The 12,138-nt window shown below is 37.2% G+C and overlaps 1 protein-coding gene across 3 annotated transcripts in view; it reads right to left on the reverse strand.

Annotated features, from left to right (window-relative positions):
• The window catches only part of CFAP263 (cilia and flagella associated protein 263), a 34,202-nt gene that overhangs the window by 7,368 nt on the left and 14,696 nt on the right, over nucleotides 1-12,138 (reverse strand). The window lies entirely within an intron of this gene.

Raw genomic sequence — 12,138 nt, forward strand, 5'->3', positions numbered from 1 at the left:
ATATGTGTATGTACGGTAAATGGTGCTAACTTGCCTTCTCTTATAATGATGAAGCCCATTATACTTCTGCAGCAATGTTTGAGACTGCCTGTTTTCTCCATTCTCGCAACACAATCTTACATTTTCATCTTTGTCAATCTAACAGAGGGAAAATGGTACCTCATTATAGCTTTTATTTTCTGTTCCTTATGAGCAAAGAGGAACATTTTTCATATGTTTGAGATTTTTTAGCTTTTCTGTTTAAATCTTTGGCCCAGTTTTTTCCTATTTTTTGTTAGATTTTTCTTGTTAATTTATAAGACATTTATCTTTTAAGAAAATTAGCTCCTTTTGATATTAAATACAATATTTTTCCAGTTACTTATCTTTGGGCTTCGCTTATGATGGTTTTTGCCATGCAGAAAATTTTTTATTTTTATATAGCTGACTTTATTGATTTCATGGTTTATAGCTTTCACATTTTAAAAGTCTTCCATATTCCAAGATTACAATAAAAATGTTCCCACTATATAAGTTCAGGACTTTAATGGTTTTATTGTTAACATTTAAATCTCTGATACGCCTGGATTAATTTTGCTATTACATATAGTTCCAAATTAATTTTTTCCTAAATGGCTACCCAGTCATTGCAAATCATTTATTGAATAATCTGTTGTCTCTCATTGCAATGCCACCTTTATCACAAACTAAATGTATCAATATCAAAACTATCAGAAACTTGATCATATACATATCATATATGGTCTGTATTAGAGTTCATCATATGGCTTACGTTTTTTTCTTTTATCTTCCCATCTATTCATGGACTTGTTTTAAATACTGTAACTTCATAACACGTTTCAGTATCTAGTAAGGCTAGTCTCCTCCTTATTAAGAATTTTGTAGATATTCTTATTTATTCTTCCAAAAGAATTTTTGAGTCAGTTTACTTAAGCCTTTAAAAAAATCTCCTTGTGGGACTTCCCTGTTGGTCCAGTGGGTAGGACTCCACGCTCCCAATGCAGGAGGCCTGGGTTCAATCCCTGGTCAGGGAACTAGATCCTGTGTGCATTCTGCAACTAGGTGTTTGCGTGCCGCAACTGAGAGTCCACGTGCCGCAACCAAGAAGTCTGCATGCCGCAGCTAAGAAGCCCGTGTGCCGTGACTTAAAAAGATCCCGCATGCCATGACTGAGGATCTGGAATGCTGCAATTAAGACCCAGTGCAGCCAAAATAAATAAATAAAATTTTAAAAAAATCTCCTTGTTATTTTAATTGGAATACTATTATTTCACAGATCAACTTAAACAGAACTAACTTTTTTATGATGTTGAATCTTCCTAATCTAGTATTGTATTTTGATTCCTTGCTGTGACACTGGCATCACCTGGGAATTGGGTGAACATGCAAAGCCTCAGGCCACCCATACCTATCCAATCAGAATCTGCTTTTAACAAGATCCCCAGGTGACTGGTTGTCACCTTCTGGTTTGAGAAATGCTGTTTTAACCCAATAAAATTATTTTTTTATCAACTTGTTTTCAGAATGCAACAAAAATTTGTCAGGAAGTGTTCAGTGCGTATCTATTATCGGTCTAGCATGACATACAACAGTGGGGAGACCTAAAAATGTACCCAGAACCATCAGTGGACACTCTTGTGAGAATGATGATTACAGAATACCTAAGATAAAATATAATGAAGTAGCAAGAATTAAAGCATTAAAAAATAGGTACTAGCTATGAGGGATATGCTGAGAAGACCCAGGACTGCAGTTCCTATGCAGCACCCCACTTGTAGAGCAGGGGTGAAACTACAGGAAAGACAGGCCACTGTTCCCACACCCAGCTCCAGTGCAATGGTGCAGAAATTTCGCCCAAGGAGAGAGGCTGTAAAATATAAAGCTCTGGAATGCTGCCTAAGAAGGTGAACCTTATTTGGATCAGAGTGTGGGGAGTTCATGCTAAAGACTTTGTGGAAAACAATGGAGATCTCTGGGGTGAGCAATTAAGATCAATCTGATAGTTCCATATTAGTAGCAACAAGCAAAAAGCAGATTAGCTAGATGTTTAACTTAACGAGAGAAAGAGACAATTAAGAGCCTTATGGGGTTAGAGCAAGCCTCAATGACTGGCAACACTTTGCCCCTGTGACAGGGTCTGACTGTAATTAGATCAGAATGTGGAACAATTCACGTCTCAGGGTGTTAAAGCAATAGAGCAATTAGCTAGTAATTAATAGAGGCTAACAGCTAGGTGTGACACCAATAGAGGTAGACTGGCAAGAAGTTTAGCTGGAAGATGGAGGAGTCAAAGAGAACTAAGCTGAAATCACCCTGGTTGTCAGGGAGATTGTATCCATGATCAAGGCTGTACCCTCTGGGAAGCCACATCAGAGGCTACTAACAGCAGGAGAAATAGACTTTACTGAATTAGTCCAGCCAAACTAGTACACAACAAGCAAAAACAATGACAAGACCAAGATCAGTATCTGGTGATGCTAAAGTACATTATCTAAAAAGTCCAGTATTCAACAAAAATTATGAAATAGGAAAGAAACAAGGAAGTGTGACCCACACAGGGAAAAAAGCAGGCAACATAAACTGCCTTTTGGAGAATCCAGATGGCGGACTTAGCAAAGTCTTCAAAGCAACTATTATAAAGATGTTCAAAAAACGAAAGGAAACCATGTTTAAAGAATTAAAAGAATATATGATGATAGTGTCTTATCAGAGAATATCAATAAAGAGGTAGAAATTATTTAAATTATTTAAAAAATAAAAAGAAGAACCAAATAGAAAATCTGGAGTCTTTCCAAATGGAATGAAAAATTCACTAGAGGGGATCAACGGTACATTTAAGCCAAGAGAAGAAATAATTAGTTAACTTAAGGTAAGTTGATAGAGATTATGCAATATGAAGAACACAGAGAAAAAAGAAGAAAGAAGTCTTGGAGAAATGTGGAACACCCCTAAGTGCACCAACACACATGAAAACTTCCCACATCCACAAACTTCAACAAACTCCAAGTAGGATTAGTGCAAAGAAATCCATGCCCAGATACTTTGTACCCAAAATGTTGACTGACAAGGCAAAGAGAATATATTGAAAGCAGCAAGAGAAAACAATTCATCACATACAAGGGAAGCCCAATAAGATTAATAGCTGACTTCTCATCAGAAACAAAATGGAGGCCCAAAGGCAGTGGGATGACATATTCTAAGCGCTGAAAGGAAAAAAAAAAAACCTGTCAACAAAGAATCTTACATCCAACAAAACTATCTTTCAAAAATGCAAGAAAGCAATGAGCAAGCACACCCAGATCTTGGTTTCCAATATTAATCAAATAAAAAGACCCAAGACTCCTTGGAGAAATGGCTAATTCTAGGACTGGGGCAGGAAATATACAAGAAGAGCCTGGAGCATCTTCTAGTTCCAGAAAGGAAAGAGGTGCTCAAAACAAAACACATACAACAACAATAACCACCCACAAAAATGGGGATATACCAGAGGAACACAGAACCTGACTGAAAGAGCTCTCAATAGCCAACTGGAACAATGGGAGCAACAAAATAAATAACGTTAGATTATAAACCAATATATAAAATTAATATTCATGAATTGATGCTGATATAAATAAATAATTTTTAAAATAAACAAATGGGGTAGAATTGACAAATCTCTCACAGAGAAGAATTCCAAAAAATTTATAACCCCGACTTCTTAAGCGTGGCCTGCACATAGGACCTTCCTTCTAACGAGTAAAGTCTGAAAAGTGGGAAAGAGTAACTTTGCAGTGGAGAAACCTGTGGAACACCATCTCAGCCAGGTGATCAAAGTTAACATCAGCTATGAAAAGTCTTGTTGACAGGATGCTCCCTTGATATGATGTGATGAAAATAGCACTTTACTTCTGTAGAACAAGGCTACATCCAAGAAAACAAATAGCACAAACACAGGTAATTATGTAGATAATTATAAAAAAACAGCATAATTGTATATTTTCCTTCTTTTAACTGATTTAAAAAGCATTTTCATAAAACAATATGTATATAATTTTATATTGGACCTATAACATATAAAATGTAATATATTTGACAATAATAGCACAAAAGCAGGCTGAAATGAATCTGTATTTGAGTAGGAAAATAACACCAGATGGTAACTCAAATCTACAGGAAGAAGTGAAGAGAACCACACAAGTGGTAAAGGAAGGTTAATGTAACAAATTCTATGAACATACTGCATCTCCTTTCTTCTTTCAGCTTTTGGATCCCTTCCTCACACCATTTACAAAGTAACTCACAATGGATCGTAACCTAAATTTAAGACCTATAAAAGTCTTAAGAAAAGACATAGGAGGGACTTCCCTGGTGGCACAGTGGTTAAGAATCCACCTGCCAATGGAGGGGACACGGGTTTGAGCTCTGGGCTGGGAAGATCCCACATGCTGTGGAGCAACTAAGCCCGTGTGCCACAGCTACTGAGCCTGTGCTCTACAGCCTGTGAGTCACAACTACTAAGCCTGTGCGCGACAATACTGAAGCCTGTGTACCTAGAGCCTGTGCTCCTCAACAAGGGAAGCCACTGCAACAAGAAGCCCGCACACCACAACGAACAGTATCCCCCGCTTGCCACAACTAGAGAAAACCCTCACGCAGCAACAAAAACCCAACTCAGCCAAAAATAAATAAATAAAATAAATAAATTTATTAAAAAAAAAAACTGGGCAAAGGCCTTGAATAGACATTTCTGCAAAAAAGATAGACATGTGGCCAAAAAGCATATGAAAAGATGCTTCATGTCATCAGTAATTAAGGAAATTCAAATCAAAACCACAATGAAATACCACTTCACACCCACTAGGACAGCATTAAAAAAAACACCTGAAAATAACAAGTGTTGGTGAACGTGAACAGAAATTGGAACACTCACACGTACATTTTCTTTTTCCTTTTTTTTTTTTTTTGCAGTACGCAGGCCTCTCATTGTTCTGGACTCTCCCGTTGCGGAGCACAGGCTCCGGACGCGCAGGCTCAGTGGCCATGGCTCACGGGCCCAGCCGCTCCGCGGCATGTGGTATCTTCCCGGACCAGGGCACGAACCCGTGTTCCCTGCATCGGCAGGCGGACTCTCAACCACTGTGCTACCAGGGAAGCCCTATTTTCTTTTTTTAAGTTCTAGGAATTTTCTTTATATTTCCACTCAGCTTTCATGTATTTCTTTTTCTTATTAGTCATCCATTTTCTACACATCAGTGTATACATGTCAATCCCAATTGCCCAATTCATCACACCACAACCCCCAACCCCTGCCACTTTCCCACCTTGGTGTCCATACATTTGTCCTCTACTTCTGTGTCTCAATTTCTGCTCTGCAAACCAGTTCATCTGTACCATTTTCTATGCTCCACATATATGCGTAAACATACGATATTTGTTTTTCTCTTTCTGACTTACTTCACTCTGTATGACAGTCTCTAGATCCAACCACGTCTCAACAAATGACCCAATTTTGTTCCTTTTTATGGCTGAGTAATATTCCATTGTATCTATGTACCACATCTTCTTTATCCATTCGTCTGTCGATGGGCATTTAGGTTGATTCCATGACCTGGCTATTGTAAATACTGCTGCAATGAACATTGGGGTGCATGCGTCTTTTTGAATTATGGTTTTCTCTGGGTATATGCCCAATAGTGGGATTGCTGGGTCATATGGTAATTCTATGTTTAGTTCTTTAAGGAACCTCCATACTGTTCTCCATAGTGGCTGTATCAATTTACACTCCCACCAACAGTGCAAGACACTTCCCTTTTCTCCACACCCTCTCCAGCATTTGTTGTTTGTAGATTTTCTAATGCCCATTCTGACTGGTGTGAGGTGATACCTTACTGTGGTTTTGATTTGCATTTCTCTAATGATTAGTGATGTTGAGCATCCTTTCATGTGTTTGCTGGCAATCTATATATCTTCTTTAGAGAAATGTCTATTTAGGTCTTCTGCCCATTTTTGGATTGGGTTGTTTGATTTTTTGATATTGAGCTGCATGAGCTGCTTGTATATTTTGGAGATTAATCCTTTGTCAGTTGCCTCATTTGCAAATATTTTCTCCCATTCTGAGGGTTGTCTTTTCGCCTAGTTTATGGTTTCCTTTGCTGTACAAAAGCTCTTAAGTTTCATTAGGTCCCATTTGTTTATTTTTGGTTTTATTTCCATTACTCTAGGAGGTGGATCAAAAATATCTTGCTGTGATTTATGTCAAAGACTGTTCTTCCTATGTTTTCCTCTAAGAGTTTTATAGTGCCCAGTCTTACATATACGTCTCTAATCCATTTTGAGTTTATTTCTGTGTATGGTGTTAGAGTGTTCTAATTTCAATCTTTTACATGGAGCTAACCAGTTTTCCCAGCACCACTTATTGAAGAGACTGTCTTTTCTCCATTGTATATCCTTGCCTCCTTTGTCATAGATTAGTTGACCATAGATGCGTGGGTTTATCTCTGGGCTTTCTATCGTGTTCCATTGATCTATATTTTTGTTTTTGTGCCAGTACCATATTCTCTTGATTACTGTAGCTTTGTAGTATAGTCTGAAGTCAGGGAGCCTGATTCCTCCAGCTCCGTTTTTTTCCCTCAAGACTGCTTTGGCTATTCAGGGTCTTTTTTGTCTCCATATAAATTTTAAGATTTTTTGTTCTAGCTCTGTAAAAAATGCCATTGGTAATTTGATAGGGATTGCATTGAATTTGTAGATTGCTTTGGGTAGTACAGTCATTTGCACAATACTGATTCTTCCAATCCAAGAATATGGTATATCTCTCCATCTGTTGGTATCATCTTTAATTTCTTTCATCAGTGTCTTATAGTTGTCTGCATACAGGTCTTTTGTCTCCCTAGGTAGGTTTATTCCTAGGTATTTTATTCTTTTTGTTGCAATGGTAAATGGGAGTGTTTTGTTAATTTCTCTTTCAGATTTTTCATCATTAGTGTATAGGAATGCAAGAGATTTCTATGCATTAATTTTGTATCCTGCAACTTTACCAAATTCATTGATCAGCTCTAGTAGTTTTCTGGTGGCATTTTTAGGATTCTCTATGTATAGTGCCATGTCATCTGCAAACAGGGAGAGTTTTACTTCTTCTTTTCCAATTTGGTTTCCTTTTATTTCTTTTTCTTCTCTGATCGCCGTGGCTAGGACTTCCAAATCTATGTTGAATAATAGTGGTGAGAGTGGACATCCTTGTCTTGTTCGTGATCTTAGAGGAAATACTTTCAGTTTTTCACCATTGAGAATGATGTTTGCTGTGGGTTTGTTGTATATGGACTTTATTATGTTGAGGTAGGTTCCCTCTATGCCCACTTTCTGGAGAGTTTTTATCAAAAATGGGTGTTGAATTTTGTCAAATGCTTTTTCTGCACCCATTGAGATGACCATATAGTTTTTCTTTTTCAATCTGTTAATAAGGTGTATCACATTGATTGATTTGCATATATTGAAGAATTCTTGCATCCCTAGGATAAATCCCACTTGATCATGGTGTATGATCCTTTTAATGTGTTCTTGGTTTCTGTTTGCTAGTATTTTGTTGAGGATTTTTGCATCTATATTCATCAGTGATATTGGTCTCTAATTTTCTTTTTTGTAGTATCTTTGTCTGGTTTTGGTATCAGGGTGATGGTGGCCTCATAGAATGAGTTTGGGAGTTTTCCTTCCTCTGCAATTTTTTGGAGGAGTTTGAGAAGGATGGGTGTTAGCTCTTTAAATGTTTGATAGAATTCACCCGTGAAGCCATCTGGCCCTGGACTTTTGTTTGTTGGAAGATTTTTAATCACAGTTTCAATTTATTACTTCTGATTCATCTGTTCATATTTTCTATTTCTTCCTGGTTCAGTCTTGGAAGGTTATACCTTTCTAAGAATTTGTCCATTTCTTCCAGGTTGTCCATTTTATTGGCACAGAGTTGCTTGTAGTAGTCTCTTAGGATGCTTTGTATTTCTGCAGTGTCTGTTGTAACTTCTCCTTTTTCATTTCTAATTTTATTGATTTGAGTCCTCTCCCTCTTTTTCTTGATGAGTCTGGCTAATGGTTTATCAATTTTGTTTATCTTCTCAAAGAACCAGCTCTTAGTTTTATTGATCTTTGCTATTGTTTTCTTTGTTTCTATTCCATTTATTTCTGCTCTGATCTTTATGATTTCTTTCCTTCTGCTAACTTTGGGTTTTGTTTGTTCTTCTTTCTCTAGTTCCTTTAGGTGTAAGGTTAGATTGTTTATTTGAGATTTTTCTTGTTTCTTGAGGTAGGCTCGTATAGCTATAAACTTCCCTCTTAGAACTGCTTTTGCTGCATCCCATAGGTTTTGGATCATCATGTTTCATTGTCATTTGTGTCTAGGTATTTTTTGATTTCCTCTTGATTTCTTTGTGATATCTTGGTTATTTAGTAATGTATTGTTTAGCCTCCATGCGTTTGTGTTTTTTACGTTTTTTCCCCGTAATTGATTTCTAATCTATAGCGTTTTGGTCAGAAAGGATGCTTGATATGATTTCAATTTTCTTAAATTTACTGAGGCTTGATTTGTGACCCAAGATGTGATCTATCCTGGAGAAAGTTCCATGCACACTTGATAAGAAAGTGTAATCTATCTGGTTTTGGATGGAATGTCCTATAAATATCAATTAAATCTATCTGGTCTATTGTGTCATTTAAAGCTTCTGTTTCCTTATTAATTTTCTGTTTGGATGATCTGTCCATTGGTGTAAGTGAGGTGTTAAAGTCCCCCACTATTATTGTGTTACTGTCGATTTCCTCTTTTAGAGCTGTTAGCAGTTGCCTTATGTATTGAGGTTCTCCTATGTTGGGTGCATATATATTTATAATTGTTATATCTTTTTCTTGGATTGATCCCTTGATCATTATGTAGTGTCCTTCCTTTTCTCTTGTAACATTCTTTATTTTAAAGTCTATTTTATCTGATATGAGTATTGCTACTCCAGCTTTCTTTTGATTTCATTTGCATAGAATATCTTTTTCCATCCCCTCACTTTCAGTCTGTATGTGTCCCTAGGTCTGAAGTGGGTCTCTTGTAGACAGCATATATATGGGCCTTGTTTTTGTATCCATTCAGCAAGCCTGTGTCTTTTGGTTGGAGCATTTAATCCATTCACATTTAGGGTAATTATCAATATGTATGTTCCTATGACCATTTTCTTAATTGTTTTGGGTTTGTTTTTTTAGGTCCTTTTCTTCTCTTGTGTTTCCCACTTAGAGAAGTTCCTTTAGTATTTGTTGTAGAGCTGGTTTGGTGGGGATGAATTCTCTTAGCTTTTGCTTGTCTGTAAAGCTTTTGATTTCTCCATCGAATCTGAATGAGATCCTTGCCAGGTAGAGTAATCTGATTTGTACGTTCTTCCCTTTCCTCTCTTTGAGTATATCATGCCACTCCCTTCTGGCTTGTAGAGTTTCTGCTGAGAAATCAGCTGTTAACCTTATGGGAGGTCCCTTGTATGTTACTTGTCATTTTTCCCTTACTGCTTTCAATAATTTTTCTTTGTCTTTAATTTTTGCCAATTTGATTACTGTGTGTCTCGGCGTGTTTCTCCTTGGGTTTATCCTGTATGGGACTCTCTTCTTCCTGGACTTGGGTGGCTATTTCCTTTCTGATGTTAGGGAAGTTTCCAACTATAATCTCTTCAAATATTTTCTAGGGTCCTTTCTCTCTCTCTTCTCCTTCTGGGACCCCTATAATGCGAATGTTGTTGCGTTTAATGTTGTCCCAGAGGTCTCTTAGCCTGTCTTCATTTCTTTTCATTCTTTTTTCTTTATTCTGTTCTGCAGCAGTGAATTCCACCACTCTGTCTTCCAGGTCACTTATCCATTCTCCTGCCTCAGTTATTCTGCTACTGATTCCTTCTAGTGTATTTTTCATTTCAGTTATTGTATTGTTCATCTCTGTTTGTTTGTTCTTTAATTCTTCTAGATCTTTGTTAAACATTTCTTGCATCTTCTCTTTCTTTGCCTCTGTTCTTTTTCCAAGGTCCTGGATCATCTTCACTATCATTATTCTGAGTTCTTTTTCTGGAAGATTGCCTATCTCCATTTCATTTAGTTGTTTTTCTGGGGTTCTGTCTTGTTCCTTCATCTGGTATGTAACCTTCTGCCTTTTCATCTTGTCTATCTTTCTGTGAATGTCACATGCATACATTTTTTTTAATCTTAATCATTTTATTCAGAGCAATTCTTGGCACATAAGTATTGTTGAAGGGATGCATGTATGACTACAGGATAGCAGATTCATGGCTGTGAATAAATCAAGTGATTAAGATCTAAGAGTCTGAGCCTGGGTTTGAATTGCTGATCTGCACATAATAGAGGTGAGACTTGGAACAAGTAAAGTAAACTTAAGATTTCTGTGTCTGAAGTTATATATACAATGAAATGGGGATAAAAATGTTACTTGCCTCAAGTTTATTATAAGGATTAAATAAAATAAATAACTTTGTGACACATGTACATTTTTGATGGGAATGTAAAATGGTGTGGCCACTTTGCAAAAGAGTTTGGCAGTTCTGTAAATGTTAAACCTAGAGGTACCATATATATAACCCACAGTTCCACTGTTAGCTATATGTCCAAGAGAAAAGAAAACATATAATCACACAAAAACTTGTACATGAATGTTCACAGCAGCATTATTCAAAATAGCCAAAAAACAAAAACAACACAACTATCGATCAAACTGATGAATGGATTAAACAAAACGTGGTACATGCAAGGAAACATTATTCAGCCATATAAAGAAACAAGTACTGATACATTCTATAACATGAATCTTGAAAATATTATTAAAGTTAAAGGGTCACACTGTATGATTCCTTTTATATGAAAGGTTGACAAATAGCAAATTCACAGAGACAGAAAGCTGATTAGTAGTCACCTATGGCTGGAGGGTGGGAATGAGGTGAGGTGAAATGGAGGATTTCTAATTGGTCCGGGGTTTCTTTCTGAGGTGACGAAAATGTTCTAAAATAATTATGCTGATTGTTACACAACTCTGAATATACTATAAACCACTCAAATGTACACTTTAAATTGGTAAATTATTTCATATATGAATTATATCCCAACAGAGCTGTTTTTTAAAAAGTTAAGAAAATGAAAATATACTAAGTAGTGAATGCTGGGCTTTTAAAAATTGATTTCATGTTTTACTTGTAATCTAATAAATATCATCCCAAACAAAGAAATACCACAGGAATTCTGCATGGAGAGAGCACACAGACTTTTGCTTCACCTTTGTTACCGGCCACTCTGCAGCGAGACCGACTTTTTTGCAAAGGGTACTGGTTCTCCTTCAAAGATATGATGTGGATGCCATGGCAAAACTGAGTCAGATGTAGTAATCCTGCGGCTTTTTGGCCATTGTAGGCAGGTTTGGGGCCACACATGCTGCTGGGGACACTTCAGGCTCATTCAAGGCAATGATAGTAATAACTGAAATAATGGCTTTAAGAGGTTGACAAAGCATCGTCCTATCTGATTACTGCAACAAGGGCTGTGATGTCTTTTTCACAGACGTGGAAACAGTTCTGTCTAATTCAAAGGCTTGCTCAAGGCTAGAGACTGGCAACACAAACCTGATACCAGGCCTTCTGAATACAAGTCCAGGGTTCATTTTCCGTCACCTTGCCCCCAAAGTCTCCTTTAAGTCATATCCTAGGTGCGTGTAACTGGTGGAAATTCAACTCTATGTGTTCAACAAAATAATGAGAGCACTCAATCCCAATGCAGATATCGGGAGCTCAGATGACACCACACATTTTCACATGGTGACCACAGGCCCTGGAGTGGGCCTGGGACAGAGGTCACAGGTCTGCCATCTGAGCATCTGCCGTACCGAGTGAGAGCTCCATGTTTAAAGAGCTTTCTCTCCTTTACACAGAAAGTTATATTTTGCCATGTGTTCTTTTTCTCATATCAGTTACATTATTACATGCATCATACATTTTTTTTGCCAGATTGAATACACTACACTTTGAATGTGGTACCTTATGGGTCACTTAAGGAATACTACAGAGTCATCTGGACTCTGTAGTTTCTAGATGATTTCATGATTTCTGACACTAGATTCTAACCCGGCAGTAAAATGCAACACCATGGACT

This window comes from Aethalodelphis obliquidens, unplaced genomic scaffold, assembly GCF_003676395.1.
Source record: "Aethalodelphis obliquidens isolate GAN/ISIS:26980383/991018 unplaced genomic scaffold, ASM367639v1 scaffold20, whole genome shotgun sequence".
Classification (NCBI taxonomy): Eukaryota; Metazoa; Chordata; class Mammalia; order Artiodactyla; family Delphinidae; genus Aethalodelphis; species Aethalodelphis obliquidens.